Source organism: Typopeltis vanoorti, chromosome 26 (assembly GCF_054136105.1).
Source record: "Typopeltis vanoorti isolate ZY-2024b chromosome 26, IOZ_Tvanoo_1.0, whole genome shotgun sequence".
In the NCBI taxonomy this organism is placed as follows: Eukaryota; Metazoa; Arthropoda; class Arachnida; order Uropygi; family Thelyphonidae; genus Typopeltis; species Typopeltis vanoorti.
In genome coordinates this window covers 4,492,758-4,511,561 of record NC_143574.1, presented here as the reverse complement: position 1 = coordinate 4,511,561, position 18,804 = coordinate 4,492,758, and the positions used below count along the sequence as shown (strand labels likewise).

General features: G+C 35.2%; 1 protein-coding gene across 2 annotated transcripts in view; it reads left to right on the top strand.

The window, feature by feature from the left end:
* The first annotated feature begins 1,567 nt into the window (after nt 1-1,567).
* LOC150092280 (uncharacterized) overlaps nt 1,568-18,804 on the top strand; it is a 63,246-nt gene continuing 46,009 nt past the window's right edge. The window contains exons 1-2 of one of the 2 annotated variants that reach the window (XM_090414924.1): nt 1,568-2,009; nt 15,393-15,539. The gene's annotated coding sequence lies outside the window, so the exon portion shown is untranslated. The remainder of the gene's footprint in view (nt 2,010-15,392; nt 15,540-18,804) is intronic. The other variant, XM_090414923.1, reaches the window with a different exon arrangement.

Sequence of the window (18,804 nt, the reverse complement as noted above, 5' to 3'; positions counted from 1 at the left end):
CACTCAACCAAAGTTATTGTGAATTGAAACAAAAACCAAACCAACAGCAAAAACGGGACAAAATTCGGCTTGTTTGGATTAATTTGTTAGTTGTTATCAGTATTAATATAGACAATTAAATAAAATGTCTAAATGAGAAAACTATACCAAAATTGTGAAAGGTATAGTAAGAAACTGGAGCTTTGCTAGTAGACCAAGAAGTACATGGCCAGCTATGCCAAACGTCAATGTTACTCTTATAGAGAAATATTTCTTTTTTGCAGTTTGCGAATCTTAGGGACAAGGAGAACCAGAGGGGGATTTAATGAACGTATAAAGCACATAAGAGAATGAACAAGTTGGAAAAAAAAGGGGAGGGGGGATATTTTTTATATTTACCCGAAAATCTTGGACGACGGGACATAGTTTTAAACTAATTAAGGGTTGCTGTAGCTTACGGTTGGTAAAATATTTTTTTAATGAAAGAGTTCTCAACTATAGGATAAAGTTTGCGAACTTGATGTGGCTGTAGGTATTCTGAACAAATTCAAGGAGGTCCTAGACAAATATTTGGCAGCCATTTCTTCTGGGAATGGTTTATTCGTAGGATATAATGCTTTTATTTTCAATAGTTGTTTTATTGCCAAATAATTTCTAATACATTCCATTTACTGAAGATACTCTCAGCCACGTATTTATTCGAGTAACCTGCAGAGCCACAATATTCTGAAGCTCATTGCGTAGCTGACTCATATCTAACCTACAGCAACTTGAAAACGCCATTTTTCTGTTGAGAATTCAATTTTTATCCTGACATCGATGGTGTGCAAAGTCCTACTACCTTGCATGTATTTCATACTAGTAATAATCGTAACAAAAATGAAATAAATTTATTTGGAATATCATGACACATTTAAAAAAAAAAAGCTGCCATGATATAGGATGAAGTCTGAAAATTATATGTATAATTTTCAGAGAATAATTTACTGAAAGTGCACAAAATTGTTATCAAATCATATTATTCTGCATTAGAGATAATAGCTCTCTTAATTTACGTACATTATCCGTTTTTTTTTATTTTTAATCTAACCTATATTGTTCTATGACTATGTTGTAGTGCTCTCATTTAGATATCCACAATGGGCAAAGCATCCCACACTTTTCGTTACAGTTAATGTCAGGAACCTAATATTCCAAAATTTCGGGACTTGACTTTTTCCTTTGCGTTTTATTGTCATTGCTTTAGCGCTCAACGTTTTTCAATGAATTCGCCTGATGCACAGAAAGTGATCCATCGCACACACTTACGACAACACTAAACACAAAGCTTTGCTGTTCTTCATGGGTACGTACTGTTATAAAACTATCGTACCCAAATTCTGACCTGCGTTTTCTATTCGGTACCGTTCAAAGAGCAGAGGGCGCGTCCCTTAGTGGTGCCAAGGGGGGTGGTTAGTAGCCTCGAGAGTAAAAGCGAACGAGGCTGAAAAGTTAATTTTAAATCGCCAGCACATGAGCGCCAGTAGTAGCAAGAGCGCCGGTTCTATGGCACTTTTCCCAAATGTTAACCAAGTTGTGTGATAAGGAGGTAGGGACTAGTATACTTACACTATTTCGTGGGATGTCTCTAAGACCGAGTGATTAAGTGAGCAAGTATACACTCTCTGCCCCAGGTGATTGGATTCTGACCCCAAGCCCTATCAAGGTGTGTTTGTGGAGTGGTTTGGAACTGATAATAGTCTAGAAATCAGCAGTTATTTTACGTATACGTTGATAAAGTCTACTGTTCTGATACTATTTCGTAGCTATTTTGTCCTTCCAATGAGGATGATGATGCAACTCTATACGAAACGACAGCTGAAGGAGGAAGACAACTAGTGAACATGTAGTGAGGGGTATAGTCATGGTGTCTTGGGTTGTGTTGCGTAGAAGGAAAAAAAAATCTCATATAAGTGGTGACAGAGGTTGGAAATTTGCTCTGGATATCTTTTAACCTTGGTGGAAGATGTGGGTGGAGAAAAGATTGTCGGGTAAGTTTCGTGTCTTTACGTAACGTTGATAATAAAAAAAAAAAAAAAAAACTTAAAGGTGGCGCTTTTGTATAACATAAAGGTCAAAGGCCAAAGAGCGACTAAATGATGTGAGTATAGAGGGTACACTAGAAAGTAGTCGATAAACAATACTGAACTAAAAATGAAAAGTGACAATTATTTAAAGATACGAGAATAATATGGGCAAGAAAACACGGACCAAAAACATTGATGTAGGGCAAAATTATGTTAACCAGTAACAGATTAATAATAGGTAGAAGAAAATAAAATAAAATACGTCATATTTCAAGGGACATTTTACAGAAATGTAGTAATAAATTATTACTACAGTTATTACTCAGGGAAGACTCAACCCGTCGAGGACGGGTTGAGTCTTCCCTGTTTCCACAACAACCTCCAGGAGTCTCTGTTTCTTGCATGGCTGGTATGCTGTCACTATGCTTGTTATCCGGAGTTGATCTTTATAGTTGTTATCCATTTAATTCTTTATTATTAATAATTAATAATAATAATAATTACTAATAATTTATTATTATATATTGTGAGCGGTCAGTATCCCGATGTAAATAAATAAGATTGAAATACTCAATAAAAATAAACGTATAGAAAACCGATGCTTAAATTCTTTGCTATCTTGTACAAAATTTCTAGGCGAATAAATAACCAGTACTACATTATTTGAATGATTATAAACTCATTAAAAGTAAAACAAAATAAGAAATTAACCCAAAGAAAGTGCTTTTAAAATAATACAATGAAAATGATGATTGGCATGCATAAAAAAGAGATGAGAAATGGTATACCTCTGTAGAAGTTTTGCAGCTTTTTTATTTCCTACTTTTGGTTAATGGGGTTTTATATATATATATAGAATAATATATTTGCTCTCTAACATTCATTACACAGCATAAACAAATACAGTGCTTCTTTTAACTAATAGCAATGGCACGTTTCTGTACATCAGTGGCGGCTCGTACATAAGCACTGCGACCCTGCACACCCCCAAGGAAAAAATGAAAAAATTAAATTTTGTTTGTGTTTATAAATAATAACAATGCTTACAACATTATATGAATGCAATACAACATGTTAAAGGTTACAGCTTATGTTTTGACAGTGATTGAATAGTTAATAACTGGAATTGTTCGATTAACACTTTAGATTACGAAACAAATTATTGGTGTTTGTTCGTAGTGAGGGTGAAATATTTTTAATAAAGCAATTTTTTAATATGTAAACTTATTTATTAATAAATTGGTTACTGATTAGGAAAAAAAGAATTTTTTATTTATTTATTTATTTATTTTTGTATATATGGATTTTTTTATTATTATTACCTCACTTAAAATTTTCACCGGCCACCGCTGTTCCACATTAAACTCTTTGAAACAAAGAAAAAATAAAATATAATCTACGAAATATACATGTTTATGTTTCTATTTTCGTAGAAAACATAAACATGAATGGTTATGTTTTCTATGAAAAAAAAAAAAAAACTCCTCTTCCTACTTTACACTTATTCATAAATTCAAAATTAAATCCCACGGGGTTTTTTTAACTATTATTTTTTAAATTTATGCCGTTTCCAGTACGGTTTGATTCTGTACGCTTGAATGTATTCATATTTTAAATCATAAAATAGGTTTACTTTTACTTTTGTTGTTGTTATTATTAGCTGTTATGGCTCCAATAAATATTCCTGACAACTGGTTTAGAATAGTATTTGAGCAAGTGCATTGGCGCATAAGGAACTAAAATACCGCGTTAGTATTTTTTCTCCCTCCCCTCCCAGAATATTTCAATTTTAGAACTTTCCCCTTACCATCTATAATTCTCCCACCCGTTGACAGTTCACATAATTGCGAAAAGTTGACCTGGAAGAAAGTTTGAGTGGCTACAGAACAATTAATTATCTATATCGTTCTTTACGACATAAATTATTGTCGTTAGTATTTGTCACATCCATCTTAAACAAACTAACTAAACAGTTTTAATGTACAGAGAGAAAAAAACTGTTCCTATTTACTTTGCACTCAGTTAAATTAGTTTTGTCATAAATATATTTAAATACAGATCCTACCTTGAATAACAATATTATTGCTTCAACGGAAGCAATGTCATATGCTTTAAACACAGAAACCATGTTACTGAAATTGTAAAAGACTTGGAAAAAGAGGGCGCTGTCTCTTCTACTTTGAAAGCAAAAATTAGTTTACTCATTTCCGTTTGTTTAAAAAATAATGAAATAATAATAAAAAAAAACCATCCAAGTTACTAAGGTCCTGTAAATCATCATTATTTTGTAATTTGTTTTCCTTTAACTACGGTATTGGTTTCATATAAATAAATTGATCTCATCCATGAACTCATAATTTCTTTTAATTAACACGTAACTTGTATCAGACATTAACACAAAGAAGCGTTAACCTTCGAAGTATGCCACTAAAAATAAGCCTGTGATTTTGTACTTCATATTAATAAATAAGATCAGCAAAATTTCTAATCATAATTAATGATGTGAAGTACAAAACCGTGAGTTTTTTTCCCCTAGAAGCATACTTTGTTTTATTAGCATTTAGCTTATAAAGGACATGATCGGTTTGATGGGAATGATGACAGAAGCAACTGTGAATAGTATAAGGCTAGTATTTCGTTATTGGTTTGATTGTCTGTTAATGGGATGCGTTCTTCTGGAGAGTATGCCTGTTTTGCGGGTTGATAAATTCATGGAAGGGACCTTACTATCATCGTATGAAACCAGGTTATTCACTATCATAGTTGAAAAACTGTTATAAGTGTTCTTTGTGTCCTAGATTAAATCTGGCTTTTTTTCAGACTGAAGGACATCGTAAATAAGTACTCATAAATTACTTATTTACATCCTTTATACCTATACACGATTAATGGTAACTCAAACAAGTACAATAATTATGTATAAGTATTTATGTCTTTTGTAGACCACTTTTAAAATGATCAAAGAAGCAAATCTCATTGTTCGAATATGGTTTTTTTAAGCGAACTATGAACAAAAAATAATCAGGCATCTTGGATAAAATAAAGACAGCATGATTAAAAAAGCGAGAGATAGTCGGTGGCAATTATGATGTGCTTTACTTGATAAAATATTTAATGAAGTTGTATGAGTGCACATTCGCTATCGGCAAGGTCCAGATAGAAGACTTATCAGGACTGATCAGAAAATATCTCTGCCTTCGGTATTTGTACTGAGTTGTAATAGTGTCACGTAATTTATATCTAATATATGTGTGGGAGGGAAAGGATTTCTATTTAAATATATATTACTATACGCTGTGAAGGCCAAGAAAATGTAGGGCAAGACATTCTTGTCACTGATAAATGAACCTATGCTCTGTCATAAAAGCAAATTAGATGCTTTATCATTTTAAAAACTTAAACACTTACTTTTGTTGCACAGCAATTTTAGCGTTGAAAAAGTGCACGAAATTTCATATTGTGGGTTGATGTTAATGACATTATGTGCAGCGTAAAATCTGGCATTATCTCCGCATCCTATACCTTAATTTCAATGGATAGTCGCCATCCTTCTTCATCTGGCAAGGATAAAAATCACTAGTTACTGTGTATATTGTATATCAAACACACACAAAAAAAAAACCAATAATTTCAACACAGTCAACGTCAATACACAAACAAAAACATATATTTAGCCACGAGAGTTAACCGACTCCTAATTATACACTCAAGGAATGCCTTGGCTTTAAGGACCTGTTAGTTATGGGGATTTCTGCTATTTTCATATGTGCAGCCAAGTAAAGTTGAATTCATGATGGCGTGCCACTCAGTTATGTATTATCTTTGGATAAATTAGTTTCCACTAAGAAAATTTTTCTCATCAGATTATAATTATTTTTTGGGAGTTCAAATGCGCTTCTGATGGTAACGGATTTAAACAGGAAAATAATACTAAGAATCAGAGCTGTGTTTTAACATCGTGCAGTTGAAAAGTCTGCCAATTAGTAAATATATGTGAGCGATATCATAAATATGAAAAATGCCAGAGGAGATAAAGAGCTTGATATTCGAAACCCAAACGAAATCTAAGGATATTATTGCATAAGAGTTATTGCCAATGATAAAAATTTCGTCAACTTCATCATCATTATCGCAAATAAAAACTAAGGATATTATTGAATAAGAGTTATTGCCAATGATAAAAATTTCGTCATCTTCATCATCATTATCGCAAATAAAAACTAAGGATATTATTGAATAAGAGTTATTGCCAATATAAAAATTTCGTCATCTTCATCATCATTATCGCAAACAAAAACTAAGGATATTATTGCATGAGAGTTATTGCCAATGATAAAAATTTAAGTATTCATTCTGTTTAAGTGACCATACCACCTTAGATTAGCTTTGCTTATACATTCCTGAATGCTAAGAATGTCAATCTCCTTCCTAACATCCTAAATATTAACATGATTCTGCCTTGGATGCCATTTGATCTGTGCCAGCAGAACCCTAATTTAAAACTGGTTTGAACACTGTCTTGTATACAGTTAGTTTAGTATTTTGGCTAATTTCTCTCTTAGTCTATATAAGCTTATTCAGTTGACTCCCTACTATACCTGCTTTACTCTTTTTTTTGTTTATTTCTATATTTAGTTTGTCATCTTCACCAAAAATTGTTGCTAAATAGCTGAAGAATTTTACTTGTTCTTACAGGTTCTCCATTCACGATGGTGTTGATGTTTTCAGTGTTCCTGCCTATGTCCATAGTTTCTGGCTTTTTGTTGTTGATTTTCATACAGATTTTGTCGGCTTTTATTTAATTTGGTTAGAGAATCCTGCAGACTGTACTGGATCTCTTTAGCAGTACATCGTTTGCATAAAGTGAAGAGCTGAGTTGAATATCATCAATTTTGATATCACGCTTATTGTTAATTTCCTTCATAAGGGGATCCATACAAGTGAGGAAAAATAGTGCATATAATGTGTACCCTTTTTCTCACAACTGATTTATCATCAAACCATCTTCCACAATCTAACATTTAATCTAAATAATTTGTTTAGTATGACTTCCAAGAGAGACTGAAAAACTATAGTACATTACTGCCATTGGTGAGCTTAGCTATTTTTTAAATTTTTATATTATATTATTTCATTTATTTTTTACATAATCCGGAAATACTGTTCCAGATTTCAGCCATGCCCATTTAGTTCTCCAATAAGCGAGGCGACCTTCTCAAACCATCTCCCACTAGACAGTTACAAACATCCATGCCATGGCAGGGTTCAAGCCGGCAGCAGATACTCTAACCAATCGGTCAACCAGGTCGGCAAACACATTATACAACTTTACAGACAAAATACACGGCCTCATAACCATAATTCGAAATAACCTATCTTTAGTCCGCCCCACCCTGTAAATAAACCCCAGATAATTGAACGTTGAGACAAAAATACTTCGGAAAACACTGAAATCATTCCATAATGCTCAGGTGAAATCCAGCGCTGAGAAGCCTAATGAAAGAAGTCATAACGATAAAATAATGCTAAGGGAGTGCTCAGCAACAATGTTCGAGTAAGCTGTGCCAGATAGACATTAATGTGCCAAGCGCGTACACACACACACACATATTAATGTTTGTGTGTATAAACACTGTTCACACATCGTACCCATTGCTACTTAATTTGATGGATCCATTTGATTCATTACACCCCATTGGGGTCGCAAAGTGTTTTCTGGAGGGTCGTAGTGGGTATTTTTGTTGCAATTATTTTTATAGGAAATTTCACCACGAAGGTTTTCATGGTTCAACTTATTCCAATATGGCTGCACTGCAATAGTCTACTAATGGTTTTAACAGTGAATTTTGATAAATGAAGGACTTAAGGTCCAACCCGGAAGATACTTAAAAAATATCAAAGACCCGCCGTATTAAACATTTTACATTATTTCGACTATTTGCTATGACGGGCCTTTTAATTTCATAATAATAAAAGTACAATCTAAACAATTTTCAGACCATTACATTATACAGGAACAGACAAAAAAATCCAATAATTATACCTTAGATATCACCATGGAAAATTGGCAAGTTTTGAGTAATTCAATGATCTTATCAATTCTATTGATAAGATAATAATAATCCCAATGTAACTGCACCCATTTTGGTATGCAATTTCAGAAGCTGGCTCAGAAAGAAATATGATAATAAAACCGTATCATAAAATGATTATTTATTGATACAGCAAGTGAATAACGAATTCATTTTAAAAGCAGGCAAAGCTATAATTTAAATGCTTTAAATACAGAAAAATCTGAAAGTTTTGTCGAGTGTTAGGACAGCAAACAAGTTCATTGTAAAAACAGACGCCTAAAGACAAAATATGCAACTATAGAAGTCTAAAGTTATAGATGGAACACCTGGTGGCCTTTACTTGAATTATGCATTGATTACCTAAATAAGGAACTACTAGACTCTTAGCAATTGTAGTTTTCATTTCCTTTTTGTATAAACTAAATACAGCTCTCATTATAGCATTTAGGAATACAACTCAAAATGATTATGATTTTTAAGATACTTGATACCTGAAATTAAGTTTAATTTTATTTTTATTTTATTAATTAAGTTTCGAACCCGTGTAAATAAAATATTGGATTCACTCGGTTTGTAAACTTAAAAAATAAAATAAAATTTCGTAACATTTCACATATACGTATTTACAATTATATTTTACGCATACATTTACGTATATTTATTTACATATACATTTTGCTTTTTTTTCCCGCACAAACTTCTATCATTATTACCGCATTACACAGTGATTGTGATGATGGTGTGTACTTAAAGTGCTACAGTATGAATCTAAGGGATCAAATGATCCATTCAAGATTCATGTGTTGTTATGTATACACTGCTTGGAAAGAATTCAACAGGCATTCTCATGGGCAAGGTGCATCATGATATGTGGCGAGTCGAGTGTTTGTAGCCGGTATAAATTAAAGGAATATGATGCTCCTGGAATAAGAAGTTCCAGGTATGGACTGGAACACGACTGTGCACAAAAGACATTCAGAATCATGACTCACAATATACAAGCCCCAAATTACCCTAACCAACATGCAGCGTCGTCTTCAGTGGTGTAAAGAGCGTGTTCAGTGAAACGTGGAAGCTTGGAAAGCTGTGTTATGGAGCAACTATACATTCTATGATTAGATGGACTGGTGTGTGGCTGATGTCCGGTAAATGTCTCTTACTAGAGTGCGTAACCACAACTATGAAATTAAGATTTCAGTGGGATGGTATGGTCCTAGTTTGGCCTCGGACTTCTTTGTAATGCCACGAACATTGAACATCAAGAGGTATGTAAACATTCTGGACAACAATGCTTCCTACTTTGTGGTGTTTCCAGGGAACTCACCATCGTCTCTTTCAACAAGTCTGTTGCTGCTGTAACTGCATGGTTTGTGGACACGAATATCGTCACATTTGACTGGCCTCCATAGAGCCCTGATTTCAACCATATTGAACATCTGTGGGATAAACTGGAGCGTCTGGTGAGGTCAAGGGACGTCCTCCCCAACAGAGTCCAGGACCTCATTACATGCCTCAGGAAGAATGGTCCAAAATTCCCACTGATCACTATCGAATGCTTGTGGAAAGTATGCCCCTCCCCTAGGATTGCTGCAGTCATCGCAGCAAAAGGAGGTCCATGACTGTTTCTTCCTCACACTTTGGTGTTCGTTAACTTCTTTACATGCAGTGTATATATAATTTGCATTGAGTATTATGCTAATTAATTTAAATATGACTAGTGGTGGTCTCAAACTGAGCGACGAAATTAATTTGCAACCTAAAAACAGACAGGCGTATCGCTTTCAGGTTTCTTCGCACTGCATATGAATAGCTGAGTACAGAAACTTTGTTCTGAAGACAAAACACAACAGCAGCCACTTCAATTCTCCAATAAGTCAGATAGCAACGGTATTTTAAAGGGCCATGAAAGTCATCGAACACCTACAGGCCTATTTGGCTTTTCCTCCAGGGGTGCTATGTTGTATAACAGCAGTTACCAAGTAGCACTAATTTGTTTCTATTTATTTATATGTTTTACCAAAAATTAATAAATAAGAATTAATTAAATAAATAAAATAAGGTACAGCTCAAATCTATCAATAATTTCTCGAAACTTAAACCAGTTGAAATTTCCATCTTCGAAACAGTCAATGTGGACCAATTAATAACGTACATTTTCTTCGATATTATACTACAGTATTATCACATACACCCTCTGTCCAAAAAGAAACCGAACCTTTCGAAATAGAAGAAACTAGTGGCGCCACCGGTTGTATATCTTTGTTGTCGAAAGCGGCAACTTTCATTAGTGTTGTGTCACCTGTTTATGACATTAGTTTCATTAGAAGCCGAGTTATAGTGCCAAGAGTGACAGTGTGTTTTGACGAAAGGTCGGAAAATGAGTTTCAAATAGAGAGCTGCGATTGACTTTTCTGTTAACTTGGTAAAAGGTTTACCGAAACGCATCAAATGCGTTACAAAGCATATGATGATGAATGCTTATCCCGTACTCAAGTTTACAAGTCGTTTAAGCGATTTCAAAGTGGTCGTGAGGCGCTTGAGTACGACGAAAAGCCGGGCAGTTCCAAAAACTGGACTGAGCGAAGTTAACATCCAAAAAGTGCGTGATTTCCTCAAAGAAAACCCGAAATCATCCGTGAGATTGATTGAAGATGAATTGCGGATTCCAATATCAACTGTGCACAATATTTTGACCGACAGTTTGGGCCTTCGTAAATTGAATTCGCGATTTGTTCCCCACAAGTTGATCGACGACCAAAAAAGTATCGAATGGAACACTGCAAGGACCTCATTAAAACCGCTCGTAAGGATTCAAACTTCCTTGAAACAATCATTATTGGTGATGAAACGCTGTGTTTTGAGTATGAGCCCGAAACAAAGCGCCAGAGTGCTGAGTGGAGACCACCAGAAGAGGGGCATCCGAAAAAAAGTCGCTTGGAGAAGTCAAAGATAAAGACAATGCTGATTTGTTTCTACGATTCCAAGGGTATTATCCACAAAGAATTCGTACCGCCTGGGCAAACGGATGAGTTTTATCTCGAAGTTTTGAAGCGATTGATAGCGAGAATTCGTCGCGTACGGCATGAATATCGTGACGACCGACCGTTCGTCAAAGCACTCTGTTACTCTTGGCACTATAACTCGGCTTCTAATGAAACAAATGTCATAAACTGTTCACAACCCTAACGAAGGTTGCCGCTTTCGACAACAAAAAACTAAAACAGGTTGCGCCACTAGTTTCTTCTATTTTCGAAAAGTTCGGTTTCTCTTTGGACAGAGGGTGTAGATCATATAAGTATATATAAGTGTAGATCGCTTATATCAAAATCTCTAAAACTGCATTAAGTGTTTTTCTTCCGTGGAATATATATATAAAGAATATTACTGTTACTCACCCTGGAGCAGGCTATGTATAAATCTCAGATCCGCGCATGCAATTCAGACTTTGGTCTTGGTCATGCTTCATGAGTAATTAGTAGTAAATCGCTAAACTGGAGGCATTTCAATTCAGAGGAACACCTGATACAAATTAATGGGATGCAGAATATGAAATCAGACTCGTTCTTTCCACGCCTGGTCATTAACGTCGCGTTCATGATAGAGACATACTCAACTTTATGCAACATACTGTAGTTGAATATGATGCATAAAGTTGACACTCTCAAGTTTTCATCAGCTTGATTGACGTACAGATTTTTATACTGATTTTATGCACATGTATGTGGGGAGCAGTATTGCCACTCAAAAATTCTACTGCTTCATTCTAATTTGTAGTATTATGGATTTGTAGACCACTTATTGTGTTTCAAGTTTACTTACCACTGAGTTATTGATCATTTGCGCCTGATTGATCTTGGGATTAGTGTGGTGCACTCACAAAACAAAGGGCTCGGTTAATTTGCAATATTAGAATCCTTGGAAGAAATACGGCAAAATTGAGCAAAACAAGAACCAAGTAGCCTAAATTAATCGGTTCAGCTATTTTTGAGCAATGCTCGAATAAACAGTCATCATTTAAACTATTTTTCTATAAAAATTAATAAATAAATAAACAATAAACAAAACGTTTTTTGAAAATAAAAGCCTTGAAGGGGACAGATAAATTAGCCTTAACTTGCTTTCTGAGGAGAGATAGGCAGCCAGTCTCTATCTTTTAGCCTTCACTGACAGTGGACTCAAATTTTCAATGACCAAAGCTTTTGTGTGTGAGAGGGAGTACTAGATAACTGCTACCATCTTGTGACCATACTCAAAAACCCCCAACACCATTATTATTGTCACATAGATCACACACGAGAAAATATAACGATTATACTTTATTCAAATAAATATTGAGTAGTGGAAATTCCAAATATTTTCTGCTTTTTTTTTGGGGTGGGGACTTCTAGCCTATGTAAAGATTTTCTCCACTTAACCATTCAATTGTAAGGACTTTTGTTCTTACAATTGAAATTTTTTTCCACGTATTCCTTGAAACTCAAGCAGTCAACTCAAGTGCCTCCTTCGCCCTCAGTACAGGATGGCAGTTTATTGTTATATAGATGGATTTAATCTCCGCATTTTTACAGTTAGTACAATACTACACAATTATATTTATTTATTCAAATTAAGTGGATATTGAATCCAGCATTATTTCATAGCCAAATGTAGAGACTACAAGAGTTTCATGCCGAATATAGATAGAGACTATAAATGTTTCGGCGGATACAAACGTACGCCAACCTTTCATGACAGGGCAACTCGTAGTAAAGATGGAGCAAGAACCGATCACTGTCCTTAGTATTTTCCCATAATGTAAAACACATCTCCTTAGCAACTCGTATCGTAAAGTACAAGTTCTGTATCACTTCATCCTGAGAATTCTTAGTCTAGTTCCCACTGATGGGACCTCAAAAAAAGGTCGAAACCGGTCTGGGTAGTGACTTCTCCCCATAATGTACAACATCATACATCTCCTAGGAGATGTGTTTAACATTATGGGAAAATACTAAGGACTGTGATCGGAACTTGCTCCACCTTTACTACGAGTTGCCCTGTCATGAAAAGTTGGCTACGCTTGCTTCTGCCGAAACTTTTATAGTTTCTATATTCGGCATGAAACTGTTGTAGTTTCTATATTCGTCTATGAAATAATATTGGATTTAATATGCACTTAATTTGAATAAGTTTGGATTGCCGAAGTGAAGCCTTTGGCTCTCTTTTTTTGGTATTTATTTATTTTATTTTTGGTATTTAGAATCCTCGCAAAAAAACTGTCGAACTTTGCCAATCTTTGATTACATTTGTACTACAGGGGCACAAATGACAGAACTTACCTAAATTATATATTGTTACATGCCCATATAATTCAGGTTTAGTTCCAGTTGGATTATTTTTATTGGATTATTTAACATTCATGCGTGAAGCATTCGATGAGTTCAGGACAGGGATTAGGATAGGAGGTAGATTGATCAGTAATCTGAGGTATGCTGATGATACAGCACTCCTTTGTAATGACACGGAAGAACTAGGACTAATTCTTAACAAAGTTAACAAGATCAGTAATAACAGAGCACGTCAACTCAATCCTAGCAAGACAAAGATTGTGGTTCTCAAAAGAAATACAAACAGAGAAGCTCTTGAGAAACAAGTGTACCTTAATGGAGAAAGAATTGAGGAAGTCAACAAGTTTGAGTACCTGGTATCCATTATTAATGTGAAGAATTGCTGTTCAGAAGACGTCCGAAGAAGGTTAGGAATGGCTGAAACAACAGTCAGAGACTTGTCTAAAATATGGAAGGATGGATTTTTCTCCATGGGAACAAAGTTGAGGGTTTTAGATGCAGTTGTTTTTCCAACAGCGACTTATGGATGTGAGACTTCAAACCTAAAGAAGTCAGATAAGAAACGGATATCTGCTTTTGAGATGTGGTGTTACAGAAGGCTGTTGAGGATATCTTATACTAAAAGGAGTACAAATGAATGGGTGTTACAAGAGATCAGTAGAACTTTAAGGCTCCTTAATGATATTGACAGAAGAAAGTTAAAATATTTTGGACACATTGAAAGGATGGAAGGAATACTTCACAGAACTGTAATAGAAAGTAAAGTGCCTGGAAAAAGAGGAAGGGGTAGACCATCAATGAGATGGATGGATGGTGTGTGTGTGTGGAGTGACTGATCTTCAGAGAGTTGAGGCCGCCGGAAAAGCAAACAACAGGACTACATGGCGAGACCTGGTGTGGCACATCACAGATGCTCAGTGAACATAGAGAGAGAGGTAAAATGATTCGAACTGACACTAGTTATTTTTTAACTAGTTGGATAGAATATAATGAAATTCTATACTGCATTCTTGTACAGAGATATCCTTCATTCCCACACAGTTCAGATAGAGTAAGCTCTTCTTTGGCATATGAATTCTAAGCACTTTTGTTTTGCCTAATTCTGCCATTAAAATGCTCCAATCAAAACAACTTTCAGTCTTTTTTTTTTTTTCAAATACAGAATGAATTAAATTTGTATATTAAATAAAGATTATCGAGTCGTTTCAAGAGGATAATTTTAATGAAAAAATTAGTTAAAACAAAATTATGTGCGATAAACTTGACAGAAAAAAGGACTCCAGGTTCAGCGTGGAAAATGAGTGATTCTCTATGCAAGAATGCTATTGCGAAACGCACCCACCTTTTTATTATTATGTGAATCATTTTTAGTTCAACGAAGTACTGAGTGGGCAAGGGCTTAGATAATTCGGGAACCCTACTTCAGAGATGTAGCACGGAACTTTCTCAAGATGTTTTTAATAAGCAGGCTGGTAGTCGCGCATAGGCCGATGCAATTCATTTGTCACTTGAAGACGTTCAGAGATATTTCTGCCACCTCGCAACGTCTTAGTTGCGAAACGAAGACGCTGTTTACCATCCCTGTCAAGCGAGCGTGCACAAGTAAGGGATAAATGGATTGTAAATATATTGTAGACATTAATATTATTGTATTAACAGTAGAATTTTTAATCTTATTTGATTGATTAGTTCAGACTGACATGTCTGGCATGTTTTCTTACGAGTATATCCGAAAAGAAAAAAAAAAACAAATTATTACTATTTGATGAAAAATGGAGTCATTTGTTGTTGTTGATACGATTCAAAAACAATAAATTGTGATCGAGAATTGTTTTTTTTTTTCACTTCATGTCATCAATTTACTGACTTACATCTTATCATCTCGATATAGATTTATTGCAGTTTCCGTATACAATAATGATAATTTCTATTGGCAATTTTCCCTTTAGGGTGTGTCAATGAATCATGAAGAGCATGTGCAATTGTCACTGAAATGCCTGTTCGAGTCATACCATACTCTCAGGAACCTACCATGTCGGGCTCATCAATACTGAATGACGTCATAGAGTTACATGCTGTCTATTATTTTTAAACTGGTACGATAAGTCCTCATATACCTGTATTCGTTAAACGCATTTTTTCCTGTGCTGATGCAACTCAAAAGCAATATGAAGATATGGCCCTCACAGGCCATATCTTCATTTTAGTTTTTTCTATTTTTTTATCTTTTTTATTGCAATTCTATCGTATTTGATGATTTTGTTGTCTAGTATAATTAAAATTAAATTGACGAAGTTTAGTTATAAGATGCTCATTTTAAGTTTACGAATAAACTGATTTTAAAAGATATTACTATCACATTCTTCCTCTTTTATTTCTGCTTTTTCTTTTTATTCTACGGTTATTTTCTCACTTTGTATATCTCCTGTATATCTAAAATTGTATATCTCTGCAACCACGAACCACAAATGAATGCGACTTGTACCATGTGAACGGCGCCTTGGCCCAGAGTTTGATATGACGACTGCTAACTTTAGGCCTTACTTCATACTTGGTAATTTATTTTGTAACTACGACATTTTCATTATTAAATATATTTATTTGAAATCGGGTCATTCTCTTTGAAACACCCTGTATATACAAGTGACATTTCTTCGAGATTTAAATAACTATTCGTGGCTTTAATCGCTAATAGTGAACGCGTATGTATGTGTTTAAGAACACCGATGTATACAACACATTATAGTTAAACAATTTTTTAGTAGGGTTTAAAAAAACACATCGGAGAATACTATGTGACTGTGAACAGATTACCATATAATAGTATGGAACGTCTTGTATTCTGTACCGCTTTGCCTACCTTTTTATAACGATGAACACACGACCTTAATACCTATCACCCTCACTTCCAATGACGTAAGGCTGATGAATATGTGGCGACCTCTACTTTTGGCTCTATTATCAACATCGTCTTCGTTCATTAATATTTAAAAATAGCCAACTCAATTCATTCTTAGTGTGTGTGCAGAAGCTACTTGATGGTTTGCCAGTTGGGCTACAGTGTTACGCGAGGAAGCGCACAAAACATGACCTCGTAGTACGTGTTGAGTCCGGGGTTAGTTTATTTTTCCTGGCATAACCACCAAGAAATTTAATCCTTCGGTCATACTTGGGTGAAGATTAAAATTCATGCTTGAAGTACTGTCGACGGCGATACATGATAAATTATGGGGAAAATCGACAAAATTGCCTAACAAGACGTGTATCGTTTAAATTTCATCAATTTCACTTAGATATAAATTAAGGAAAAATCCCAGGATATTTCTGAGTTGGCTGGAAGAGAGAGAGTGTCGTGCGTAGATATTAGAAACGATAAGGTAAACCTCAGTCTTGGGAAATTAGAAAGAAATTTTTGGACCATAAATTATTTTATGGTCCAAACACAATAACAAGTTTCACAATATAATTAAATTAAATGATCTTATTATTATGCATTTCTTACAATTTAAAGGAAGTTGAACATTCATTTCAAAAAACATTCAAAGCAAAAATTGTAGGAGACATCCGCACAAAAATCTTGTTAACTTAAATAGGCGTAATGAGTATAAATAAACAAATTTGTTTCAGCAATACGACTTGGATCATGTTGCAAGGCAAAAACTTGTGCCTGTAAAATGATGGATGGGCGTGTTACAAAATTAGAAGGATGAACCTTGGTATTTAGAGGATTACTTGCAAAGTACTCTTCTATTTAGAAACAGCACTAAAACCCTCTTTACATGTGGATTTTAGAACAGGAATCATAACCATTAAAATTATTATTATGTGACACTTGCAAGGACTTATCGTGGGAGGACACACTACTCCATTAACACTCACCATCTGCCTTACTTAATTCTCCAACACGACGCTACTACAATCAACAGATAGCGCCATCAACCGCCAACCACTACTGTTATTATATATTGTCTATAAATATTGTGTGTGTGTTCCCATTTACAGGCTGATTTTCTTGTAAATGAATTGTATAAATATGAAGCATGAAAGGTTATTTTTTACATATCTCATTTAAGATTGTGTTAGCTTCCGGTGTATCTCAATTTAAAAAATAAAGAAGTATTAACAATATATTAACGTAATATTGCGTCACTAAATTCGGTGGTGTTTTAGCAGTTAGCATCGAGCACAACTTTAAACATCTTAAGGTTGTGACAAATTGTAAAGTAATTCCAACAGATCAAGTGGCACAGCAACACCGACTGCTGTGCACAGACTTCAAAATAAGATCGAAGATAAGAACCTCTGGAAGCCATGGGATGAAGACAATTAAGTGGTTTCCCTTAAAAGAAGAGAGTGTGAGGAATCGTTTTAGGGAGAGGGTGTTAGAGAGCATTTCGGATAGACTGGAAAGTGTACAAGATTGGTGGAAACATAATTCAAAAGTAATCCTGAGCTGTGCAATTGAGGTGCTTGGTGAAACATCTGGAAAGATTAGAGAGCAGAAGGAGGGTTGGTGGTGGAATAATAATGTGCAAGTGGCAGTGACAGCTAAGAGGAAGGCAAAGCAGAAGTGGGATGAGTCAAGAGTGGAAGAGGACAGAGAGAGAACAAGAAGCCAAGAGAATTGTGGCACAGGCGAAGGCCATGGCATATCATGATCTGTATGATCAATTAGAAACAAAGGAAGGGCAGAGAAAATGTTACCAACTAGCGAAATATAGAAATAAAGCAGCAAAGGACATCTTACATGTGAGGCAGATCAAAGACGCTGAAGGAATAGTATTATGGAGGGATCTGGACATAAGAAACAGATGGAGAATATACTTTGAGGGGCTTTTAAATGAGGAAAATGCAAGGACTCACAGAGACGATGGACAGCCTTCTGAGGGGATGGTGCAGAACATCAGTAGAATGGAAGTGACGGATGCCACGAAGAGGATGAGGAATGGAAAATCGGTGGGCCCCGACAGGATTCCAGTGGAGGCATGGAAGGCACTGGGGGGAGACGGAATTGACCTGCTGTGGGACCTGTTCATGAAAGTTTGTCAACAGGAAAATATACCGAAGGAATGGAGGGAGAGTACACTTGTCCCCATCTACAAGGGTAAAAAGGATGCACAAGACTGTAAAAATTATAGAGGAATAAAGTTGATGTCCCACACAATGAAAATCCTAGAAAGGATTCTTGATGGAAGATTGAGGGAGGAGGTGGAGATTGCAAAGGAACAATTTGGCTTCATGCCTGGTAGATCAACAACAGATGCTATCTTTGGGTTACGACAGATGATGGAAACGTTTCGAGAGAAACAACGGGAGCTACATCTGGCATTTATTGATCTGGAGAAAGCATACGATAGAGTG